Source organism: Lissotriton helveticus, chromosome 7, assembly GCF_964261635.1.
Source record: "Lissotriton helveticus chromosome 7, aLisHel1.1, whole genome shotgun sequence".
NCBI lineage: Eukaryota > Metazoa > Chordata > Amphibia > Caudata > Salamandridae > Lissotriton > Lissotriton helveticus.
This window is the reverse complement of record NC_136068.1, coordinates 1367767318-1367791973: the sequence shown is the minus strand read 5'-3', so window position 1 is coordinate 1367791973 and position 24656 is coordinate 1367767318.

Genomic DNA, 24656 nt, shown 5'->3' with positions numbered 1-24656 from the left:
TGAGTTAAAAACCATTTCACATCCGGTCACATTTTTCAAGGTTACAGTTAAAATGAACAACGGACTATGCACACATATTTTTTGAACTAACTTCAAGTGTTTCTAGTGTTAAAATATGGGATGATATGTTACTCAACAAATAATTGCAGCCCACAAGGACACCCTCAGAGTCTCGACCAACACCGACGACACCCTCACCACCGCTGAGCACATGCACTTCCAGATCCACACCGACCCCAACACCACCCTCAGAGGAACACTCGTCTACAGACCACCCGGACCACGACCACAGTTCAGCGACACCATCGCCGACCTCGTTAGCACCCACGCCCTCGTCTCCAAGGACTACATCCTCCTCTGGGACCTGAACTTCCACCTCGAGAACAACAACGACGCAAACTCCACCACCCTGATCGACAACCTCGCCAACCACGGACTCAAACAGCTCGTGATGACACCCACCCACACCGCTGGACATGCGCTGGACCCCATCTTCTCCACAAGCCCCCACGTCTCCTTCAACCACACCACTGAACCCCACTTGACCGACCACAGATGCTTCCACTTCACCTTCAGGAAACCCACCACACACCACCGCACCCAACAGTTGCCACACCGCCGCTGGGGCAAGTCACCAAGGACCAACTGACTACCAACCTCGCCCTGAGACTACCCGCCGGCCCCACCTACCCCGACACCGCCGAGACCAACCTCAAACAGTAACAACGACTGCGCCAACACCCTCGCCCCTCTCAAGATCTCCACAACCAACCACACCAACAAGAAAGCCGCCTGGTTCACCGAAGACCTCCGGATCTCCAAGAGCACCTGTCGGAAACTGGAAAAGAAATGGATCCACGACCAAACACCAGACAGCCACACAGCCCACAAGAGCAACACTGCAGACACCACCAACTCATCAGGACCACCAAGAGGACCGCCTTCAAGGACCACCTAGACAACAACGCACACAACGCCAAAGAGCTCTTCAGCATCGTGAAAGAACTCTCCAACCCCAGCTCCAACACCAACGACATCCCACCATCACAGGACCTGTGCGACTCCCTGGCCACCTTCTTTCACCGCAAGATCACCGACATCCACGACAGCTTCAACTCCGACACCCCCGCACCCACCACCGATTCCACCACCCCTGCGACCACCACCAGCACCAGTCGCCTGACCGCCTGGTCCAACATCAGCGACGAAGACACCAGCAAAACCATGAACTCCATCCACTCCGGATCCCCATCCGACCCCTGCCCTCACCACGTCTTCAACAAAGCCAGCACAACCATCGAGCGAGCCCACCTCCGGAAAACAATCAACAGTTCCTTCGAGACAGCAACCTTCCCGGAAAGCTGGAAGCACGCCGAGATCAACGCCATTCTGAAGAAAACCAGGGCGGACCCCAAAGACCTCAAGAACTTCCAGCCCATCTCCCTGCTCCCGTTCCCGGCAAAAGTGACAGAGAAGAATGTCAACAAACAGCTAACCCGCTACCTCGAAGATAACAACATCCTGGGGGGTCATCATCGACTCCACTCTCTCTATGGCCAGGCAAGTCGACGCCGTCTCCGCGTCCTGCTTCATCACCCTCCGAATGCTCCGCAGGATCTTCAAATGGATCCCTCTAGACACGAGAAAAAACGTCACCCAGGCCCTCATCACCAGCAGACTCGACTACGGGAACGCCCTCTACTCAGGAACGACAACCAAGCTCCTGAGACTACTACAACGAATCCAGAACGCCTCGGCACGACTGATCCTTAACGTCCCCCAACGCAGCCACATCAAACCCCACCTGAGAGGCCTGCACTGGCTCCCCGTCAACAAGAGGATCACCTTCAAGCTCCTCATCCACGCACACAAGGCACTACACAACACCGGACCTACATACCTCAACAACCGACTCAGCTTCCACACCAGTCCCGAAGCCTCCGCTCAGCCAACCTCGCCCTCGCCGCAGTTCCCCGTGTCCGGAAGACCACCGCCAGTGGCAGATCCTTCTCCTACCTCGCTGCCAAGACCTGGAACGCTCTCCCTACCAGCCTACGACAGACACAGGACCTGCTGGCCTTCAGAAGACTCCTCAAGACATGGCTCTTCGACCAGTAGCGCCCACCCCCCCTCAGCGCCTTGAGACCCTCACGGGTATGTAGTGCGCTTTAGAAATGTAGTGATTGATTGAAAACTAATGATCGCTTCTTGAAAGCTTTTCCTGCATTTCAAGCGATTATTTCAGCATTGAAAAATCGGACAGATTCTCTGCCTATTCTGTTAACACTGACAATGTGCTATGGAAGGGCATTTATATATATATATATATATATATATATATATATATATATATATATATATATATATATATATATATATGAAAGAGATGTTCCTGCTTCCGTCAATGGGTGACGGAAACACACCAGGTGCGGACCTCCAAGCCTCGTAACAGCAGCGAAAAGATTCTTACAAAAAGCAGATCCAAAACCTCAAATAGGTGGCAGAGTGAAGTTTTTTATTTAAATTCACGGACAAATGTCCATCCGACAACGCGTTTCACTCCTCTAGGGAGCTTGATGACATACCACGCTCGAGGAGATGGAACATTATATACTAGACATAGTAGTGGGACAAATTAAAGTGCACGCCCTCACAGTAAAAAAAGTGTAAAAACAAATGACAGACCAATTACTATAGTTACACATATAGTATGTAGACTTTAAACGCCATTTTGAAACGGTTCAAGTACTAATAAATATTCATACATTTTTCCAACTCAAAGCATTCCCATTAGAACAAATAATTTTGATCATTAGCAAATAAATTGATCAATGGCAGAAGATAACAACTCTTGTGCAAAGCATTTTGACAAAGTGTCTTACTAAAATGTTTTTTGCATTACAAATAAATTTACATTTTGACAAGTGTCAAATGGTAAAATGAATATAAATAATTCATATTATTATTTCCGCAGTTATTGAATTTGCTATATTGATACAGAAAAAAATAGTTTTTCTTTTTTATAACAAGTATGCAGGTGAGTACTTTGGTATTAGTGTACGTTTCTTTCAAAAAGATTATTATCGTTTGTCAATAAAGTGCTTAAAAAAGTGCAATTTCAAAACATAAATCATAATCATTATAACCCACAAATAGTATGATAAAAATGTATGTAGGATACAGCCGAGTATACATTCTTGACAGTTTAGCACAGTCCTGAATTGATATCTAGAAATTATTGAAACCGTTGTTACAGATAAATTTCTAACTGAAATGGTCGTTATATTGGTTATCGTCCGATAATCAAATTAATGTAATACAGTCTAATCGATAGAAAAAAAGAGAGAGAGAGAGATATACCGGAATAACATGTGAATATATATATATATACATATATGCTAGACATTTTTTCTCCTTCTCCTTCTGTCTCTCCTCACCCTTGGCAGAGGATCGCTACAGCCAGTGGGGCGTGCCAGACATAATTTTCATAAATTCAGTTCAATAAAGCGATCACTCTGAGTTTGTATTCTCATCAGATGATGGTTTAATCCAGTAACGTGTTACGCTTGCACAGCAAGCTTGTTCACACACTGTTCACACACTATTGTGGGTAATGACTTCAACACATACAGAGTATAGAAATTAAAGAAGGACAACATTAATTGTAAATCACTCTCACCAAAATGGCATCTATTTTGTAATGTTGAGCTCGAAGTAAATAAGTATTATTTCTTCATACATCATGAACCCCTCAGACCTTTGTAAACATCAAAAGAGCACACAAAATATACATTTACATATTGCATTGCTATATACAAACCAATGAGTTATGTGCGCTCGGTGGTTAAAACCTGACAATCATAAATCAGTTGCATGCGAGTTTGGAAACCTAGTGTCTGCTACAGGGAAGTACATTTATTGCTTGATGCTACATGACTGTCAGATGCTCGATAGTGCGTGCTTCATGGGGGATACGGGCTCAGGGCCTAAGAACAGATATTTACAGTCAATGAAAATTAATTAAAAGAATCTGTGGCAAGTGCCCGTAGAGTACAATCTTCCCTAGAAGACACCTAGGTTTGTTTCTCGCATTTGGTTGCATGTACTGGTATTGGTGTAGTACCTGGTTGTACAGATGTGAAGGTCACACAACGTACTACTCTGCTAAAGGTCACAACCCTTCCATAAATCAATAGTCTACAAAAGAGAACAATTTAAAGAAGGTGTAGTGATCTGAACTATAACTTCCCACACCAGATCTGCAGAGAGTTTAAAATAATGATAAACAAATCTCTTATCTGTAGGGTGTCGCCCTCTGAAGAAATCTGAACTCCTTCTCAGGGGTTTCACTGATACTTAGTCCATTCAAACCAATAATAAAGAATTTGGGCATGAAGCTGAAATATAAAAGAACATTTTTATTAACCTTAAATGAGTTGAGACTACGTCACACAGAAGCCTTAGCAACTGAATGAGGCAGTCTGCTAGAATGGTCTTACTTCACGTCTTATATACTCTTTATCCTGCCCCAGGCATGTAAGGGAGTTGTACCAATTACATTCCTAAACAAATGGAAAATCTGGAGGGTCAGCAGGTGAGTAGCCTTTGGGGTTTTAGCAGGATATGGGCAAAACAATATAATTACATAGTTCACAAAGGGTAATCTGATTTAGATGGCACTGCAGGGCATGGCATGTTTACATGTACAGTATCCCAACCCAAAAGTTAATCATTAGGAATGTCCCAAATTCAATCTTTGCAAGCCGGACACATTTATCATTGAAAAGCATAACCCATGTAATGAAGAAACATAAAAGAAACAGTAATAGATGCTGAACAAGATAAAACATGTGCAAGGAAACTAAAGGTTAACGAGGCCCTGAACATTAAGTGGCAATCTTAGACAAAGATCGATCAGGGAAATTGGATTTGCGAGGTCAGTTTCAAGTGAAGAGGTCAGTTTCTTACAGTTCATTCCAGAGTCAGAAAGAAACCTAGTTAATGTATACATGGACTAAGAAGGCCAGGCCACTTTGTTCGCCAGGCTACTTTCACAGGCCTACGTGAGGGCAACACAAAATGGAGTCAGGCTCGAGAATTACAGAACCTCACCTCCACCGTGCTGATTCTGAGGAAAAGTTTAGGGGGGTACGCTGGAGACGGTCCTCTAAGTCGGCCCCTTCCTTTTCTCCTGTGATAAAAAGAATAAAGCCATGAGTTACTCTAACAGAACGGGTTAAGATCCTAAAATTACATCCATTCCAGGCATACCGATCCAAAAGAAGTCTCAATAGCAGAAAAATACAGCAGAAATAACATAAAATACAAATAATAATAATAAACCTGTATTTGTAAAGCGCACAGCTACCCGTAGGTTTCCCCGCGCTGGGGGCCGTCGGGAAGATTAAGCAAGCTATTGCCCAGAGTCACATGGTGCTGGGCAGACCCCTGCCGCCGGTGCCGGGGATCGAACCGTGATCTCCAGCGTCCGGTGTCAATTGCCCTGGCCACTGCGCCACACCTCACCACAAAGACAGATAAGATGCCGTGGGGCACACAAGGATGCGACTATGCCCCAGATCCCAGTCATCTAGATGGATACTCATTTCTTCATCCTGGCAAAGCACATCCGGGCTTCTTGTTTGTAGGATGATAATGTGCCAGGACTCCCTCTTGCGCAAATGCTGTACTCTGTTCCCTCCCCTGTGGTGCTGTTGGATTTGTTCTTTTTTACTACAGACATAAGGAAATGCCGGAGGACGCGGTTGGTTTGAACTATCGAGTCAACCGTAAAGTACTCCGGTGAGCAGACGAGAAGAGGTAGCTCTTGCCCTCTACTCATCCCGATGTGGGCTTGCCGTACTACATTAGGGTAATTGAGACGTGGTTCGGTTGGGTCAATGTACAGTTTTGCCGCCAGCCCTCCTAGGATTTCATTTACTCAAAGATCGAGGAAGGTATTCAATCAATATGGATTATCCACCAACCGAGAGTAGTGCTGTAATTACTGCAGGAATAATATAAAGCCATAAATTAAAAACATTGGCACTAACTTCCCCAAGTCAAGGGAGTCGCACTGACCTGAGTGCTGGAGCACTGGGGGATACATTGCATCATGAGCTAAGTTGGAGAAAAAAAGAACAGTATTTGTCCTGGAGAAGGTGGTCTCATCATTTCTTTACAACCGAAACGCGTTGACGCAGTGGTCTTGTTAAATTTGTTGTATGACAGCATCCATCAAGACAGGAAAGTCACTGACCCTATTGTTTGTTGTTAAGACTACACACAAATTAACGATTGTGAAGACAAAGGGTGTATGCCTTGTGAATCTTTTTTCTTTTTTAACAGATTTCTGTTATTGTATGAATTTGGATTCATTGAATTTTTAGCACCGTTTTATTGATTCTTATATTAGTTATGGTGTAATTTAAGTGTCATTGTTTTTTTTAAAGTATTATCAATTTTTGTTATGAGACTTATTAAACTTGTGCATAAGTGCGTTTACATCATAAGTAGAGCTTTTTTTGTGTATGTGTTCTTGTGAGCATGATTTGTATGACTGACTGGGGTCAATAGAGCTACAGTAGCCCCAAGAGACAATACAGAGTCACTCCAAAGGGACATTTTGTTTCTAACTTGTGTTATTAGGGGCTCTGTCCAGTTGGATCTTGTAGAGCCCCTCTCCTTGTTTCAAGCTATTGCAAAAAAGGTCAAAGGGAGTGGTAATCTGCAAAATGCCTAGCTGCCGGATAGTGAGGGTCTTTGTTACTGATGGCTTGCATATGTTCCAGGACCCTCTTCTTGGTGGCTAGTTTAGTGCTACCTATGTACCACTTGTTACATGGGCATTCAAAAATGTAGATGTTGAATGGTAAGAAATTGGTTGATGTTTCTCTCCCCTGTCGGTGTGTGGTATGATTTTCTCATGGTACTATTGCAGCAGGACTGGCAATGGCCGCAGGGATCAAATCCCTGGAGACCAAGATGTGTATTCAAGTATATATTGATGATATCTCCTTTAACCAACAGATCCCTTCCTATATGTGATTTGTTGTCGGTCTGGCAGTCTGTGGCCGATGGTAGAATCAATGGAAAGGATATTACAGTTCTAAATCAGGATTTTAGAGATTATTTTAGATTCTTGGTTATAAGTATGAATCACCCTGGTGGTGGTATCTTCTTCAGGGACAGGTTTTTCTTCCAAAGTTTCTTCTCTCTTGATTTTACTAACCTTCTCCTTTGCCCTTTCTAGTACCCATCTGGGGTACCCTCTTTCCCCGAACCCTAGTCATCATAGTCTCTTGTTCCGCATGGATGTCCGCTTGAGTGCTACAGTTTCTCCTTGCTCTCAACAGCTCACCAAATGGAATGCTCCATTTCAGTGTTTCCGGGTGGCTACTGAAACATGCCTGCTGTAGTTTTTCTATGAAGTTTGGTACTCCGTTGATTATTTTTAACTTCAACCATTACATCAAGAAATTCAATATGCTTTCTGTTCATGGAGTATGTGAGGTTGAGATTGAAGGTATTATCATTCAGTTTGGAGACAACATTTTCAGCACTTTTTTCACTCCCTTTCCACACTATAAACAGATTTTTGATGTATCTATACCATCTCATTACCCTGTTCTCACTTTCTTCAGAGATAAGCTTTCTTTGGATCTCTTCCTCCCCCACGCCCAAGAACAAGTTGGCAAACCTAAGGGCAAAATAATGCCCATAGCAGTGCCAAGGACTTGCATGTACATGATACCGTTGAACCGAAACATATTATGAAGAAGACAAAATTGCATTGATTTTAATAACATTTCAGTATGTTCAAGGTAGCAGATTCTTCGATTGTTCATGAAGTGCTGGCAGCATTGTATGCCAAGTGAGTGATCAATGAAGGAATAAAGTGAGTTTACGTCCATTGTTATCATAAGGTAGTGTTGCTCTCAAGTAATGGTACTGATTTTCCCTAGGAAGTCCTTGGTGTCTCTTATGTAGGAGGGTAACATCATCACATAGTCACGTAGGAAATGGTCCACATATTTGGAGATATGTTCAGCGACACAACCTATCAAGGAGACAATAGGTCTCCCAGGTGGTATACTTGGGTTTTTGTGGACCTTGGGTAACAAGTAAAAAATCGGTGTTTTAGGGTAGTCGCATTTAAGGTAACAGTATTCCTCCCTTTGGAGGGTACCACTACATCTCTATTCAGTTAGCATGCTCCACATTTCAACAATACTGGCATTGTACTCCTGTATGTTAGTTTTGACGTAAGACCTGGTGTCTTCTAGTTGTCTTTGTGCTTATGCAATATATGCAGCTTTATCCCAGAGCACAATGTTTCCCTCTTTGTCAGCAGGGCAAATGATAATGTTTTTATCATCAGACAGGGACTTGATTATTCTCCATTGCTCTTTAGTGAAGTTAATGGAGGAATTCTTTCTTTGTTTCTGTTTACGAAACCTTATCAAATCTTTGGTAACTGTCTCATGAAATGTGTTGATGTTATCATGTAGCATTAAAGGAAGAAAGACAGATTTGGGTTTAAAATTAGTGGTTGCTGGTTGGTCAGTCCTGAGCATACTATTATCTTCTGTGCGGTCTAAGCCTGTTTCCTGGTATAGGTCCTGCATGGCTAATAGTGTGTGTCTATCTTTTATGCTCAGATATGTGTTCATCCTTGTCATTTTCTTCCAGGTGAGAGCTTAAAATCCCTTTATCTTGATCTAGTCCCCCTTTGATGGTATGCCATTTTTTTTATTTGAGTTTCCTCACAAATTTAAAGATATCATTTCTGGTCTTGGGGTAGTTAAAGGTGTTAGTCGGGCAGAAAGAGAGACCTAAGCAGAGGGTACAGTTTTTAGTCACAGATAACGGTCTGTATGACAGATTGATGATAGTTTTGTTAACCATGTTATCATCCATTAGTTCTGTGTCTTCAGGCCTGATTGTCTGGTTCCCATTAGCCTCTTTCCTCGTTCCCTTCCTCTTTTGCTTCCTCTGTCGCTTTCTTCTCCTCCAGTTCCTTCCTGGCTTCTTCCTCTTCCCCAGCCCTGTTGTCCTCTGGCTCTTCCTTGAGTTTTCGGTGGTTGTGTTATAGTTCAGCGAAGGGTTATCAGTGTTCAGAATTTAGATGGCGCACAACAGGTCGTGGTTGAGTAGTCGCGAAAAGGGTGGTGCTGGTTGGTGCTGCTTGTTCAGAGAAAACCCTGAAACTCTGAATCCAAAGGGTAAAGAGGCTTACCCTTATGTTAAGTAAATTGGCCAGTCAAGCGCACACAACAATTGTAACGGTATGGGTAATCAAGGTAAAGTTGTTCAAGGATAAGATCACACATGAATGTTCTTTCTATTCTTTTTTAATGGGTGTGTAGATGGTCCTCCTATCAAAGGAGACCCATAAAGAAAGAAACCAGCTGACACATGTTTCGTCAGTAAGGGTGTTAACCCAATGACTCTTCAGGGCTGGAGGTGATACAAAAGAAAGGGCTGTGGGAATGTTATTTTCGGTGGTTGTGTGGTTCGTGGAGTTTGCCTCCCTGTCCATAAGAGGCAGTAATCGTCTAAAAAAGTGTACTGTATTCTAGAACCCGATTGTTTTTCAGACATTCTGTTCTGTACCAGAGACAGGTCTCCCTCTCTGTCACTGCTGGTTATTGAGTCCGTGCCACGAGCATTCTCAGTTGGACTTTCCATAGGTTCTCCTAGTGACTATTTCTCATATAGGTGGTCATATTTGTGACTATATGTGAGAATTCTGCCGCTCTCATAGTCTAAGCAATCTTGATGTAGCTTTCGTTGTTTGCAAGCTTTAATGTCTTCTTAAGTAGGTCTTGCGTCTTGTTTTCAATTCATCTACATATTTGTAGATGATTTCCTGCTCTTTGTGGTTTTTAATTCGTCTTCCGATGATTTGAGTTCTCGTAGTAGTGCTTCTCTGTCCTCTCATGCATATTTAACCAAGATAGTTAACATTTGTTTAGAACTTTTGGCAGAATTGTTGGCCCATTCCTCCAACATCTTGGGGTTGGGTGACTTATACAACGGGGTAGTATATATGCGCAAATCTCTTGTCACCATATATTTATCAATATAGTCCCGTAAGGAAATGGCTTCCCGTCATTTCGATGTCTCTGATTTTTTTTTTCTAGTCTCCTTAGTTTTTCTTGTAAGCTGCTGTCTTTGGCTTTAGTTTCCGTTTTACGTTGACCCTTATTCGGTGCCCTTGCAAAGAGACTCAGGGCAGCTGCCCTTCTCTCCAATTCTTCTTCCATGTTCGTGCTTAGGGCTTTGTATCTGTATGCGTTAGAACTAGGGTATGTGGACTGCGAATTACAACTGAATAGTATCTGGTGGTGGTACCTCCCCTCCTTGAGTGTGGAGGTTCCTACTGCAGATATCCTAGTGCTATACCAGCTCGAATGGACAGCACATTCTAGTTCTCAATGCCGTGTGGTTAAGCACAGGATCACAAGTGTGGTGGATAACGACATAGTCGGGCTGGCAATGAGTGGGGTAAGTGCATCAGGTTTGTAACCTCAGTGTCGTTGTGCTCAGAAGGGCCTCGATGCTACTAATTCTTAAATACTGTCTTTGGAAGCCGTGCTGATTGATTTCGGTTAAATTTATGTTTCAGATAGTAGGGAGCTAAATGCGATAGCCTGCTTTGTTTGGAAAAAATATTCTTTATATAATGCTATCACTTGCAGACTAGGTATCTCTGTTTTTGTCCAGGAGTTGGTTGAATTGCAGCGCAGGGAAAGCGGATAATGATGGAAATGTGGGAAGCAGTTCAAAATTCAAAACTGTAAGTTCGATGCAGTGAAGCGAAATTCCATTTAGCTGATAAGTCCCCACGTCGTTCCCTGCCCACCGCACCCAGTTGCAGCCTCCTTTTCTCTGCTGCGAATGGGCAGAAAGGCAAGCAGGACACACGTCCTTCGACACGTCTCCCTCCCCTTCCCAGTCCACCCATGCAAACAGCAGTGCCAATACCCATCCTGTGGATTTCTATACATGTGTAATTATTTATTGCCCTCATGTGAACAGTGTCCCAAACGTCAGTAAAGAAGGTAGCAATCAAATCAATCAATGTGATGGCCCTTTAGTGAAACATGAATTTCGACTGTGCATTCATTCTTTTAAATTGAAATCATCACCACTGTTACAAATTATAGTAGCATCACCAGTATTACTGGTAGGACCAGACAGGAACTCTAGTAGCACCTGTACAACTACTAATAATTAAAGTACCAGTAGTACTAGAAGCATATTACTAATAGTAGTATTTATTGTAGGGATCACTGACTAAATAATGAGGGACAAAATATAGACTACTAAAAATATAGATGCCAAAATATCGACAGACAAAATATCGAATTCCAATCTACAAACAGGTAAGTACCAAAATATCGAACCCAAACTATCGTTTAAAAATATGTACTTTGTAAAAATATCGAATTTCTAAAAAATAATGTAAAATTAAAGAAATATTAAAAATAAATAGCTAAAATATACTTAAAAATACTTAAATTACCTTAAAATTATTAAATAATTAATTTAACTTATAAAAAAATATACAATCATATATGTTAAAACATATATATATATTAACATAACATTAAAAAAACAATACACAATATTATTACCGTAGGATAGCGGGAGTGTAAAAATTACTATTCCCACTCCTGGAAGTGCAACAGTAGGGAAAGCGTTCTATAGCGTAGGGGTAAAAATTACTATTCTCACTCCAAAGAGTGCAACAGTAGGGAAAGCGTTGGATAGCGTAGGGGTAAAAAAGACTATTCCCACTCCAGAGAGTACAACAGTAGGGAAAGCGTTGGATAGCGTAGGGGTAAAAATTACTATTCCCACTCCAGTGATTGCAACAGTGGAGAAAGCGTTGCATAGTGTAGGGGTAAAAATTACTATTCCCACTCCAGAGAATGCAACAGTAGGGAAAGCGTTGGATAGCGTAGGGGTAAAAATTACTATTCCCACTCCATGAGAGTGCAACAGTAGGGAAAGAGTTGGATAGCGTAGGGGTAAAAATTACTATTCCTACTCCAGAGAGTGCAACAGTAGGGAAAGCGTTGGATAGCTTAGGGGTAAAAATTACTATTCCCACTCCAGAGAGTGCAACAGTAGGGAAGGCGTTGGATAGCGTAGGGGTAAAAATTACTATTTCCACTGCAACAGTAGGGAAAGCGTTAGATAGCGTAGGGGTAAAAATTACTATTCCCGCTCCAGAGAGTGCAACAGTAGGGAAAGCGTTGGATAGCTTAGGGGTAAAAATTACTATTCCCACTCCAGAGAGTGCAACAGTAGGGAAGGCGTTGGATAGCGTAGGGGTAAAAATTACTATTTCCACTGCAACAGTAGGTAAAGCGTTAGATAGCGTAGGGGTAAAAATTACTATTCCCGCTCCAGAGAGTGCAACAGTAGGGAAAGCGTTGGATAGCGTAGGGGTAAATTTTACTATTCCCACTCATGTGAAAATAAATTAATATAATTCACATAATTATCAATTAATCAATTAAAAAAAATTACCAATTAAGAATTAGTTAATTACCAATTAAAAATTAATTAACAATTTATTCAAAATAAATACCAATAAATAAATTAACATATTTAATTAATTATAATTAAATTACTTCCCACCTTATTCCCCTATAAACCCACAACCCGCTACAGAAAATGAATTAATATTATTCACATAATTATCAATTATTAAAAAGTAATTATCAATTAAGAATTAATTAATTACCAATTAAAAATTAATTAATGTATTCAAAATAAATACCAATAAATTAATTAACATATTTATTTAATTATAATTATATTACTTCCCACCCTATTCCCCTATAAACCCACAACCCGCTACAGAATTAAATTACGCAAAAATTAAATAACATAAAATTAATTACTTCAAATAAATTACAAAAAAAATACACTTTTCACACATATACTAACATACAAAACCCTTTAAAAATAATTGATATTATTAAAAAATTGATATTTTTAATAACCTATATTATGTACTTCGATATTTTGACTTTTTATATTTTTTAAATCGATATTACATTACTTACCTTAAAAACGATATTTTTGATGTCTATAGTCTGTCCATTCGATATTTGTCCATTCTATATTTTGGAGTCGATATTTTTGTTAGTCTATATTTTGAAATCGATATTTTGACCATATACCATTGTTGTAGTAGTAGAGTTAATAGGACTAGTTGTAGGACTAGTTATACGAACTGTACTAGTATGTTGTATGTAGATGTTAGTTCTAGTTTGGAGAGTTAACCTTCATTGGATAAAAGCAATCATATTTTTGGCTGGGGTGGCTCCTCCGTTTGAGCGGGGAGAGTCACCCCACAAAGAAAAGCCGCAGGCCAGAACTGAAAAATCAAATGGTAATAAAGTTTATTTCTTACCATTTTCTATTTTGGCAACCAACCCATCCCGAACTGAGCGTCAGTATGTGGCGGGACATTTTTGATGAGTGGCAGCAGAGAACTGTGTGCTCAAGTTTAAAATGTTCATGTCTCTTTGGCCGGCCGTCTTGCAATTGCCAGCAAGACATGCGATTTTAAACCTCCCTGACCCCGCTGTCTTAATAAAATGGGGTTAGAGAAAGCAAACATCTTGTGAGTGTTGACGGAGTCTGCTCCCACCAATCCTGATGCTGTTCTCATGATGAGAGCAGCACCAGGATTGGCTTGGGAGTTAGGGGTCTGCCTGCCTCGAAGAGAGAAGCCCATCAAGGAGGATGTTGCGCTCACAGGTAAGTGCCTTTAATTTAATGTAATTTATTTTTTAATGTAATTTTTTAATGTACCACCCTTGGGACGTGTCTGCTGCCACTGATGTTTGTGTTATAAAAAGCACACGTACCCATAGTAGTCCATAGCACTGAAGAGTTCTACTTTGTGTGTAGATATGCTCCTTGTGAAAGGGTAGAATGTAATCACTCTCAGTGAAGTTAGTCAATGACTGAAGTGGGATGACCCACTGCCTAATGGTGCATGCTGTACAGAGTGGAAGTAAAATGTTAATGACACAATTATAGACCAATGGATGAAGAGGTCTGGATGAAAGCCCTTATGAGTATGTATAGAATATATATAATTTAAGTAAAATCAAAAGGCCCTAATAACCCATCAGTGCCAGTGTTTTTGCTTCTCATGAACTATTACTGTGCCTGAATTGACAGAGGATCCATTTTTTTTTACTCGTGAACTAAAATCGTATTGATTAGAGAATCCTTTGCTCACTAAGTTTTTGCAGAACTGATTATCATTGTATAATCATGTATGTTAATAAATCTCTAATACCACTGTAATATTTATATTTGTGAAAGCAGTCTGTCCTTTGAGTGCCTTCAAAACCCAGTTTGACTCTGTATTTAATACATCAGGGTTTTCGAATGTAATTGGGAAAGCACCTCTAATTACTGGACACTGATCGCCTTTATTAACCCCATTTTTTCTTATTGCCAATCTAATAAATACTTAGGGATAAATATAATCAAGATTCAAGAAAATGATATATAGCAACATTTGAACAAGGTCCTGCAGGGAATAAACATATCTATTTCTTTCTGGATAACACACTCCCTCTCTTTTTAATAGGTCTTATGGCACTGATAAAAATGTTTGCACTCCTTAGATACCAAACTTTATTTAGAAAGGAGCTTACTCCCTAGATCCATTTTTCAAAGACAAGATGTTGATCACCCTGCTTTGCGCTGGGAGCTGTCCAGGAATTAAAATGAACACTCTCAAACTCCAACACGAGCTGAAGGTCTCACTCTACCTAGATTTTGAGTGCTACTACCTAGCATCTCGGCTGCAATGTTTACTGAAATGGTTAGAGGAAATGCCTAATTAGGAACAATTATTTCTGGCGAGCCCCAATATCAACCTGGAACACACTCTTATGCTGCCATGACAAATGAACCACAGGGTCCTCAACTTGATCACATTAATGTCATCAGTGTGCGAATGGGCAGTAAAGGAGATTTTAGAAGGGACCCTTTCCAGGAAACGGCTATGTGATGAGGCCTTCCACACCTATATAAATTGCTATGTGAAGAGATGCCACTGGATGGACAGAAGGGGGATTCTGTGTAGTGAGAGACTCATATGAATGGGACAGATTCCTGAAATTTAAAGAGACTAGATGAAGGTAGCAGTGCCGAACAAGTACATTTCTATCTTTGCAAAATTTCAAAGGTCTTCCACCACACGTAGGAGGAGTTCATTACCTGTCCCCTGCTATGCTTTCTGCAATTTATAACCATAGACTTGTATATAGACCTTTATCTTTGCTCGATAGAGCTCTTGCTAAGGAGCATCCAGTAATGGTACTACCCACCCATGTGAAATGGGAACAAGAAATAGGGAGTTAACTTATACCTACTGAATGCTCTTGCCATAAAAGAAGCAGCATTAAAATGCAGAGCCTGCAAATGGTCTAAATTCTAGGTTTTGCACTTAGGATGGAGTACGCGGTTTGTAAAAAGCAGACCCGAAAAGAAGGGCTGCCTTTAGCAGGTTCACCCACAGCAGGGTCTGAGTTAATACAGCTAAATGCCGCTAAAACAGAATTCCTGTTTGTCAAGATCAACATGCATGAAACAGGATAAACTTGACCCAATGACATGAACCATGACAGCTTCTAAACCCAGCTTTCACTCAGTGTCAAGTCACTTAGACTGGACACCAACCTCACCCTCAAGAAACATATTGTCAAGAAAACAAAGACTGCTTGGGACCAGATCTATCTACTGAATAAAGTGTAACTGTCCCTCCCAGGAAGCTAATTCAAAACAGTTGCTCAAACCCTTGTAAACTCACATCTGGATGGTGGAAACACCCTGCTGCGTGGCCTCCCAGATTCCACACTAACCTCACTTAAGGGCATCTTACATGCTGCAGGAAGTCTTATCCATGCTTGAAGGAATATAATTGTACCACCCCATTGTGTTGGAACTCCATTTGCTCTCCTTGCCAGCCCGCCCAATGTCCAAAGCCAGCTGCATCATTTACAAAGCCATCAAAACCTGCACCCCTGCCTAACTAGCTGACAGGCTCCCCATCGCTGCTGGTTCTCTGCACACTTGCAATCGGGAAACCACCAGACTGGAAACTATGAAGTGCAAAAAAGAGAAAGAAAGAAGACAACAGGCCTTGCATTAATCCGACACAGCTCCAGTTCTGGAAAGAGTTGAATACACACCTCTTTAGAGAACACAGGTTTGTGATGTAGTAACAGTGCACACACAATCTACCTCTCATATCACTTGTTGGCAACATGCTTGCTTTTACCCTGAATAGCACTCACAGACATTGTCTCAGTTCTTGCTATACATGTACCACATACATACATAAAAAGACTTGCTTCTTTGAGATTTTTGGTCACAATAAAGGATATCCTCTACCACAGGTTATCTGACCTTTAGATGCATTTTCTATATTCAGATTCTCTAGAACACTGCCAATGAGATTGGCTTTCTAAACACCCTGGCACTAAGGACTTTGTCAATGTGCCAAGCTGCGACAAGCCAGTTGAACTGCAACTACCTCCCACCCCACTGAGCACTACGTGAGTGAGATGTGTTTCAGGTAACAATCAATCTTATGAAATATCACTGGGATAATTAGTGAAACCCAGACGTTTTTACATAGTAAAAAGCAACATTGAAGACTACTGGGAGACAATAGACACATTTTAATATTTATTATAAAATTAAAATCCTATCTTCTGTACACAATATGAATTGTATCTATAATAAAAAGAAACAAAATAGTAGCTGCCATGTTTACAAATAATGTAAACAGCAGGAAATATTCCAAAAGATTGGCTTTTTAATTTTGTATCAAACCCACCCTCATTGCTTTAGCTGATTAAGCTAACTCAGCACCAAAAGAAAATGTAATTCAAATTTCAAAGATTGTTCACAGTGTACCCGTTTTAAACAATGAATGTCTTTTGGATATAATGGCACAGTCTGCTATTCTCACCTGCTCTGGGGGCAAGGCTGATAAGCCACAAGCAAACTAAGGCTGAATATACCTCCCGTTTTAGTCTTCAGCAAGCATAGGTGAAGTGATGCTGCATGCCCCGTCTCGTCTCTGTCTCTTGGCACAAAGCCTTTTTTAGCTCTCAGCAGTCTGTTCATAACCTACGTCACATTTTCAGGCCATTGATTAATATTTTAAAATACAGAATTAACAGAAAGTGGCCTGGTTCTCTTTCACTTGCTTTCATTATGTGAGATCGTGTGGTGTGTACAAATAATAGAGATGAAATTATCAATTTTCATGAAACTTTGTTCACAACTCAATTTTGTGAATATAATTGAGAAGACTTGATTATATGTTTTTTTAAAGAGTGACATTAAACAAGCATGAATGCTACATTTGTCACATACGTTAAAAATGATTAACATGTGTAACTTAAAAAATGGGACACATAGAAGAAAAAAATATTATAACTTTAACACTATGAGAAGTGTAAAGAGGAGCATTAGATTTTCAGGATGAAGCAGGGATAGTGTTTACCAGCCTGCTGCAATTGAATTAGGCTGATTAGGGGCAGCCGTGAACGCGGGGAAAGGTGGACTACCAGCAACAACAAAAAAAAGAGCAAGAGAGAGAGAGAGAAATTGTAAATAAGATCACTGAGAAATTAGGTCAATGACACTCACAGGAAAAGGAGTGATTTAATGAATACCTAGAGAGATGCACAGAACAATGGGGGCTCTCACAGAGAACGACACAGTACAAGAGACGCTGGTAGAATGAAGTTAGACCAAAAAGGCCCATAGACAGAGATAGTGAAAGAAAAAGAGAGAGCGAAAATAAAAGTCAAAGTGGAAGAAAGAGAACTGGTAAAAGTCAAAGCAACAGTCACTTTAAAAACATCCATTGAGTGTGGAAGAGAAAGACTGTACAAAATATCCAAATGGTTAAAAACCAGGAATGCGAAAAGTTAAGAATCCAAACATTGAAGACAGAAAAAACACTACGATCAAATAAAACAGGCATTTACAAAGGCAATACTTTTGATCTTTTTAGGTCGAGCCTATGGGAAGCTTCTCCCATACTCAAAACTTCTCTGTGTGGGTCTGACTCCTCCCACACATTGGATTGGCGTTTGCATGTGTCTTTCACTAATGAAAGCACACAAATGGCTAAAGGCGGGTGCATGTTCGACCTCTTTTTGTAATGTTAACTCCCACTGCGTTTTGCTCTTGGGAGCGAGCAGCAGTGCGGCAGCTGCATTCCTGTGCCCGCCCCCACCACTCCTCTTGAGCTGCTTGTTTTCATTAGCAGCCTGCGTTACATGTTTTCACCCCCTCTTCTTTGTTTGTTATTTGTAGCGCCGTTTGAGTCTCAGCTTCAGCTCAACATCCTTTGATTCTGGGCAAATCACTTAATTTCCCCGTGCCAGTCTTCCTCCAAAAATATTTATGTAACCATGTATAATGGAACTGAAACTTATATAAACCACCCAGAAACTGCAAAAACAAATAAATACATGCGCGCACATTCTGATTCAGAATAAAGATTTTTGAAAGCCAAAACACAGCTTTATTGTAGATTTTAATAGTGCTTACTGCCCATGACGAGGCGCTGAAATGTCAGTGATCGAAAAACGCCCCCCCTTTTTTTTAACGACTTTATTGAGAGATGACAAGAGATTGCAGGACACCAGCAAAATGTTTACAATAAAGTGAATCTACTCCAAATGAACGGCCATTGCTGGTTCGTACATACAGCTGTGTTCATAAATATTGTGTGCCAGCAATTTGAGCCCTGTAGCGCCGTAGTGAAGATCTGAGAGAAACAAGCAAAAGCGCTGTTCCTCTCTTTCTGTTATAGACCACCCTTATCTTTCGTTTGTATTATTTTCCTATGTTTTTGTGTCGCCTCCTCCACTATAGGGTATTATACTTTCACCGCCCTTTCAAACAAACTTATTTTGAAATGTTCCTTGTGAGCCCCTCCCCTCTTCTCCCTAGGTAGCTTCAGCGGCCATACGCCCTGTGTAAATCCAGCCCACCGATGTTTATTTCACTGCGATTCGTCCTTGAGGGAATGTCCGTGGTTTCTCACCTCTCCCTGCAGCTTGTGTGTGTTACTTCAGAGCTGTGACTCGCCCCCATCAGCGCCGAGGATTGGTGCTGCACTTGTTTGGACCCCAACCCCTTCTTCATCACAGCAGCACGGGAAGGGGCAGCGTTGCTCCTCTGCGCCTTATCGAAGTAGAACGTGATGTCGTGATGGGGCGTGGCTTGGACGGCAATGCGGACGGGAGCCTAGGTCCGATGCCTCCAGAGCCCCGAGGCATAAAACCGCGATTTTGATACAGCCAGACTAGTTCAACCCGGGAGACAAAACGAGCCAGGGTCATCGGAACATCTGGGGAACAAAAGGAATTGAAAAGGGAGCCACGCGATCGCCAGACAACTGAGGATTAACCAACTTCTGGGTCCTGTGGTGACGGTGTAAGAAGCCCAGCCAAGATGGCGATTGGAGGAAAAGGGCGCAAGATGCAGACGAGGTGAGCGAGCGAGGCAAAGACACGGCGAGCTGCCTGCACCCTGCTGTCCCCCTGCCAGCACCTAACCGGCGCCGCGACCGCCCACCCCACCTAGCTAGAGCCCGGAAAGTGATCAAAATAGCAACACCGAGCAGTCAGAGGAACGCTCGGCAACAAAGAAGGGAGCGAAAGTGAAACCAGAAACAGGGCGCCACCATCTTCAAAAACAAGAAGGCCACGCACAGGCAACTCCGCTCCCAGTGAGCGAGCGAGGTAAAAGACACGGCTGCCTGCACCCTACCATCCCCCTGCCAGCAGCTAACCGGCGCCGTCTGACTAGAGCCCTAGCAACACCAAGCAGTCAGAGGGGGCGAAAGCGAAACCAGAAACAAGGTGCCGCCATCTTCAAAAACAAGACGGCCGCGTACAGACAGACAAAACTCTGCTCTCGGGGAGCACTGACAAAGAGGCCACCCACTAGGCAGGTGAGCGCTAATAGGTGACCGCAGAGGCGACCGTAGAAGCGCAATAGGAGGGAACCGAGGAACCAAGCGCGATCATACAGGAAGTGAAAGGGAAACCAGAGGTGGCGCTGGGGGCAGCCATCTTGGTAGTGAAACAAAACGAAGCACAGGGACAGCCGGATTACAGGAAAGCTAAAGCTAAATCTCGACAACAAAAGGCAAACAAGGCAGGGAAGGGACTAAACTAAGAAGGCCGATCCGGCCGACATAATTGACCGAACCAGCGGCATAGCGCCATAGAGGTCAGAGACAGAGCCTACCCATAGCACAAGGGAAGCAGGAAAGAGAAACCGCAAGAGACAGACACACGAAGAAGCAAAAGACAGACACAAAGAAGCAGCGAGGCACCGCCAACTCGAGAGGACAGACCACACAAGCGCTGGCAGGCGCTAAAGCAAAAACGAGGACGAGAAGCATCAGAGAACTCAGTAGGTACAGAACCCACCACCCAATACCAGGGGAGAAGGAAGAACCAAGCAAAGACATACCTACGCTCCAAAAGGAGAGCCGACTAGGCAGCTTCCAGTCAAGAAGGGGCCTAGCAGAGATGGCAGGACAAGATGGCAAAAACTGTAATGACCCTAAAAAGCAAAGGAAAGAACCACTGGACTCAGCCCTGAAGCAAAGGAACGATACAACCATGGATATGATTTTAAAAAAAGTGAATGAAGGAAATGAGTTAGCAAGGTCAACAAAGGCCACCATAGACAGCATGCAGCTTGAGCTAACAGCAATAAGGGCCGACCAGCATAACACGAACACCAGAATTGAAGCGGTGGAGAAACTCATCAGCGACGTGGAAGACACAACGATCAAGAGTAACAAGTCGCTAGAAGATAACGCCAGGATCTCAAAAACCCTCCAAAAAAGCTGGCAGAACAGGACGACCGAACAAGAAGGGGGAACATCCGCATTCTGGGCATCCCCGAGGGCGCAGTAGACAAAACCGGGGCATGCACAACCATGCTTGAAGAACTAATACCAGGCCTAACGGGTATCAACTTCGGAAGGAAATTCGAAATAGACAAAGCCTACAGAGTGCCAGCTCAGAGGCCGACACAAGGATAGGGACGAAGGCCAATTATATGCAGCCCACTAAGGTCAAGCCACACAGAGGCGATCTTCGCCTTCGCCAGGAAGAACCCGAACCTAAAGTGGGAAGGCAACAAAATAATTCTCACACAAGACTTTTCAAAACAAACAGTAGAAATCAGGAAGGGGTTCCTGGCCATGAGAGACACCCTGCGCAGAAACAACATCACTTTCAGCTTCCCAGGCCCAGCTAGATTCAAGATTATGGACAGATGGAGAACGCTGACCTTCGACGACCCAAACGACCTAAAGAAATACATCCAAGGCCCGCCAACAGAAGACATGGAGGCCAAAAACATAGGAGCAGCTAAATGAAGCGCCTCACCGGACAATGTGGGGAAATCAGACTAAGCACTGAGTACTAAAGAGAGCACCTGTCAACTTCAGGAGACCAAAGAGAAACACCAGCTCCCGGCAGACAACTTAGATCTAACTACCTCAGAAGAACTACCTCAAGACACCCACCATGGGCAACCAGCACAACGGACCTACCTCACAATAAATCCGCTCCGCTCTGGAAATCAGACTATTAACGTCTCCCCAGGCGCAATCTAGACACTACCAGCGCAAAGGGAACCAAGGCCCTCAACTGACCTACCTCGCTATTGACCACTGCCAAGGAGAGGGAGACTCAGAAGACCAAACAAAGGAGAACAGTCGAGACTCATAAATATCCTTTGCACTATGTTTACAATATTACACAGGCCACTCCACGTGAGTCGCCGGGGGGGAACCTAAGTAAGCCTCGGGGGTTCGGAGCAAGGAACGTTGCTGTCGCACTCCCACTCAGCAATGTGCGGGGGAGGGGAGGGAGGGAGGGAGAAGGGGGGCACCGTGTACAGCTATACAGGCTTTCTATATCTACTACTCTTTTCTTCTTTACCTATCTACACACTACCACTCTACTACTCGAGAGTGAACACACGCAACCGCCGGAAGACTTGGACAGGCCACACCGCAGCAAAGCAGGGGATACAATAAGGGGGAAAAAGACATGCAACCTCACACTAAGGAGAATAAGGACAAATAAGACAACAAGTTGCAAACGTGAGACACAACATACAAGATGACACACAACCAACAAGGCCAACTGCAGGCCAACATCAAGATTGTCTCCTTCAATGTCAAGGGCCTTAACCACCCGGTCAAAAGAAGGAAGGTTTTAGAATACCTAGTCAAACTAAACAGTGATGTGTGCGTCCTCCAAGAGACAAAACTAGATGCAGAAGACTTAGAACGGGTCAAGGCAAAATGAATAGACCAGTCGATAGGCTCCCCGGCGTGCCACAAAAAAAGAGGAGTACTTACGCTGATAAATAAAAAAGCCAAACTAAGGCTACAAGACTCCTTTGCAGATGAAGATGGGAGAGTCCTAATAACCAGCCTGACCAGGGGAGAGGAGACAATACATATTGCGAACATCTATGGGCCAAACACTGAAGACAAAGCATTCTGGACCAGAGTCGAAGACAAACTGAGCACACTACCACAGGAAGACCTTCTGATAGTCGCGGGAGATCTAAACCAGGTGCTAGATCAGGCCACTGACAGACACCCACAAAGATCCAGCCATAACTCGCAGGGGGGGAACACACTGAAAATCCTATGCACCAAACTCCGCCTAAGGGACCCATGGCGACTGCAAAACCCGGACTCCAGAGACTATACCTTTTACTCTCACCCCCACAACTCCTACAGCAGAATAGACTACATTCTCATTTCCGAGACACACACGCATCTCATAGACCAAACAGAGATAGCACCAAGGTCGATCTCAGACCATTCACACATCAGCCTAACACTATCAGGGAGACACAATGAGGAAAGAACGCGCAGATGGAGGCACAACGACAACCTCCTTAGAAACAAATCTACCACAGAAGAGATAGGGGTGGCCATCAAAGACTACCTGAAGCAGAACGACGACCCAGGCATTGAGAAAGACGTCCTCTGGGACGCCCTGAAAGCCACCATTAGAGGAACCCTACTCTCCATCAAAGGGAGATCCAGAAAAGGAACAAGAAGGTAATGGAATTGGAATAAGAAATAAAAGATCTAGAGACAGGCCATATAGCCAACTTAAGAGACAGAAACACATTTACAACATTAACAAAGTAGAAGTATGAACTCAACAGAATCCTTAGTGAGAGAGCCGGAACCTGGCTGAACAAATAAAAGGCAATCAAACTCTGCACAGCCAACAGAGCAGGGAAGGCACTCGCCACACACCTTAAGAGCAAACAAAGGCAGCACGCAGTAGCGGCAGTGACAGACGCAAAAGGCACATCACAAACCGCTAACAAGGAGATCCTCAGAGTCTTTAAAGAATTCTACGAAGATCTATACAACGAAGACCAGGACCTGGACACAGACGGTGGAGCCTCGCTCCTAGACAAAATCTTCATGCCCGCGCTTACAGAATCAGAAAAAGAAACGCTCGAACGCGACATCACGGGAGACGAAATTGAGAAGGCAGTGACAAGCCTCAAAGAAAACAAAGCCCCAGGCCCAGTCGGCTACATAGCGCGATTCTACAAACAATTCCTACCACTAATCAAACCAACAATGATAGAGGTGTTCTCAAGCTGCATCCAAAAAGGGAAAATGACACCCACAATGGCGGAAGCAAACATCATTGTGATACCAAAGGAAGACAAAGACCCTCAACTTCCCAAGAACTACCGGCCAATCTCACTAATCAACGTAGACTGCAAAATGTACGCGAAGATCCTAGCCACAAGACTGAACACGCTCCTACCTAGTCTCATACACAGCTCACAGGTGGGGTACCTCAAAAGCTGAATGTCCCACGACAACACCAGACTGCTGTGCCACCTAATAAACCACGCATCCAAAAGCACCAACGCTGCGGTCATGATAGCCCTAGATGCAGAGAAAGCTTTTGACCGAGTTTCATGGCCCTTCCTGGACCGCTGCATGCAAAAATTCGGTCTGGGACCCAACTTCAGGAAGATGGTGCTAGCACTCTACAATGAACCTAGAGCGCGCGTCGTAGTGAACAGTGGCGCCTCCGAGCCACTCACACTGAAGAGAGGCACGAGACAAGGCTGTCCACTCTCCCCTGCCCTATTCCTATTAGCCCTGGAACCACTACTGACCATGATTCGAACCAACAAGGACATCAGGGGAATCCCAATCGAGGATGAAGCAGTCAAGCTAGCGGCTTACGCAGACGATGTCCTCCTCATCACGGAAGATCCAGGCCCCTCAATAGCCGTGCTCATGTCCTCCATAGAAGAGTACGTCAGGGCCTCAGGATACAAGCTGAACAAAGACAAATCTGAGTGCAAGCCACTAAATGTACACACAACCAAAGACGTGCTAGGGAAATCGGGGCTGGCCTGGCAGAAGAGTTACCTGAAATACCTTGGTTTAACGTTCGGTAGAGACCTCAAAACCACGCTGGACCACAACGAAACGACTCTCCCCAGCAAACTGAAAGACAGACTAGAGTCGTGGTCACCAAGAT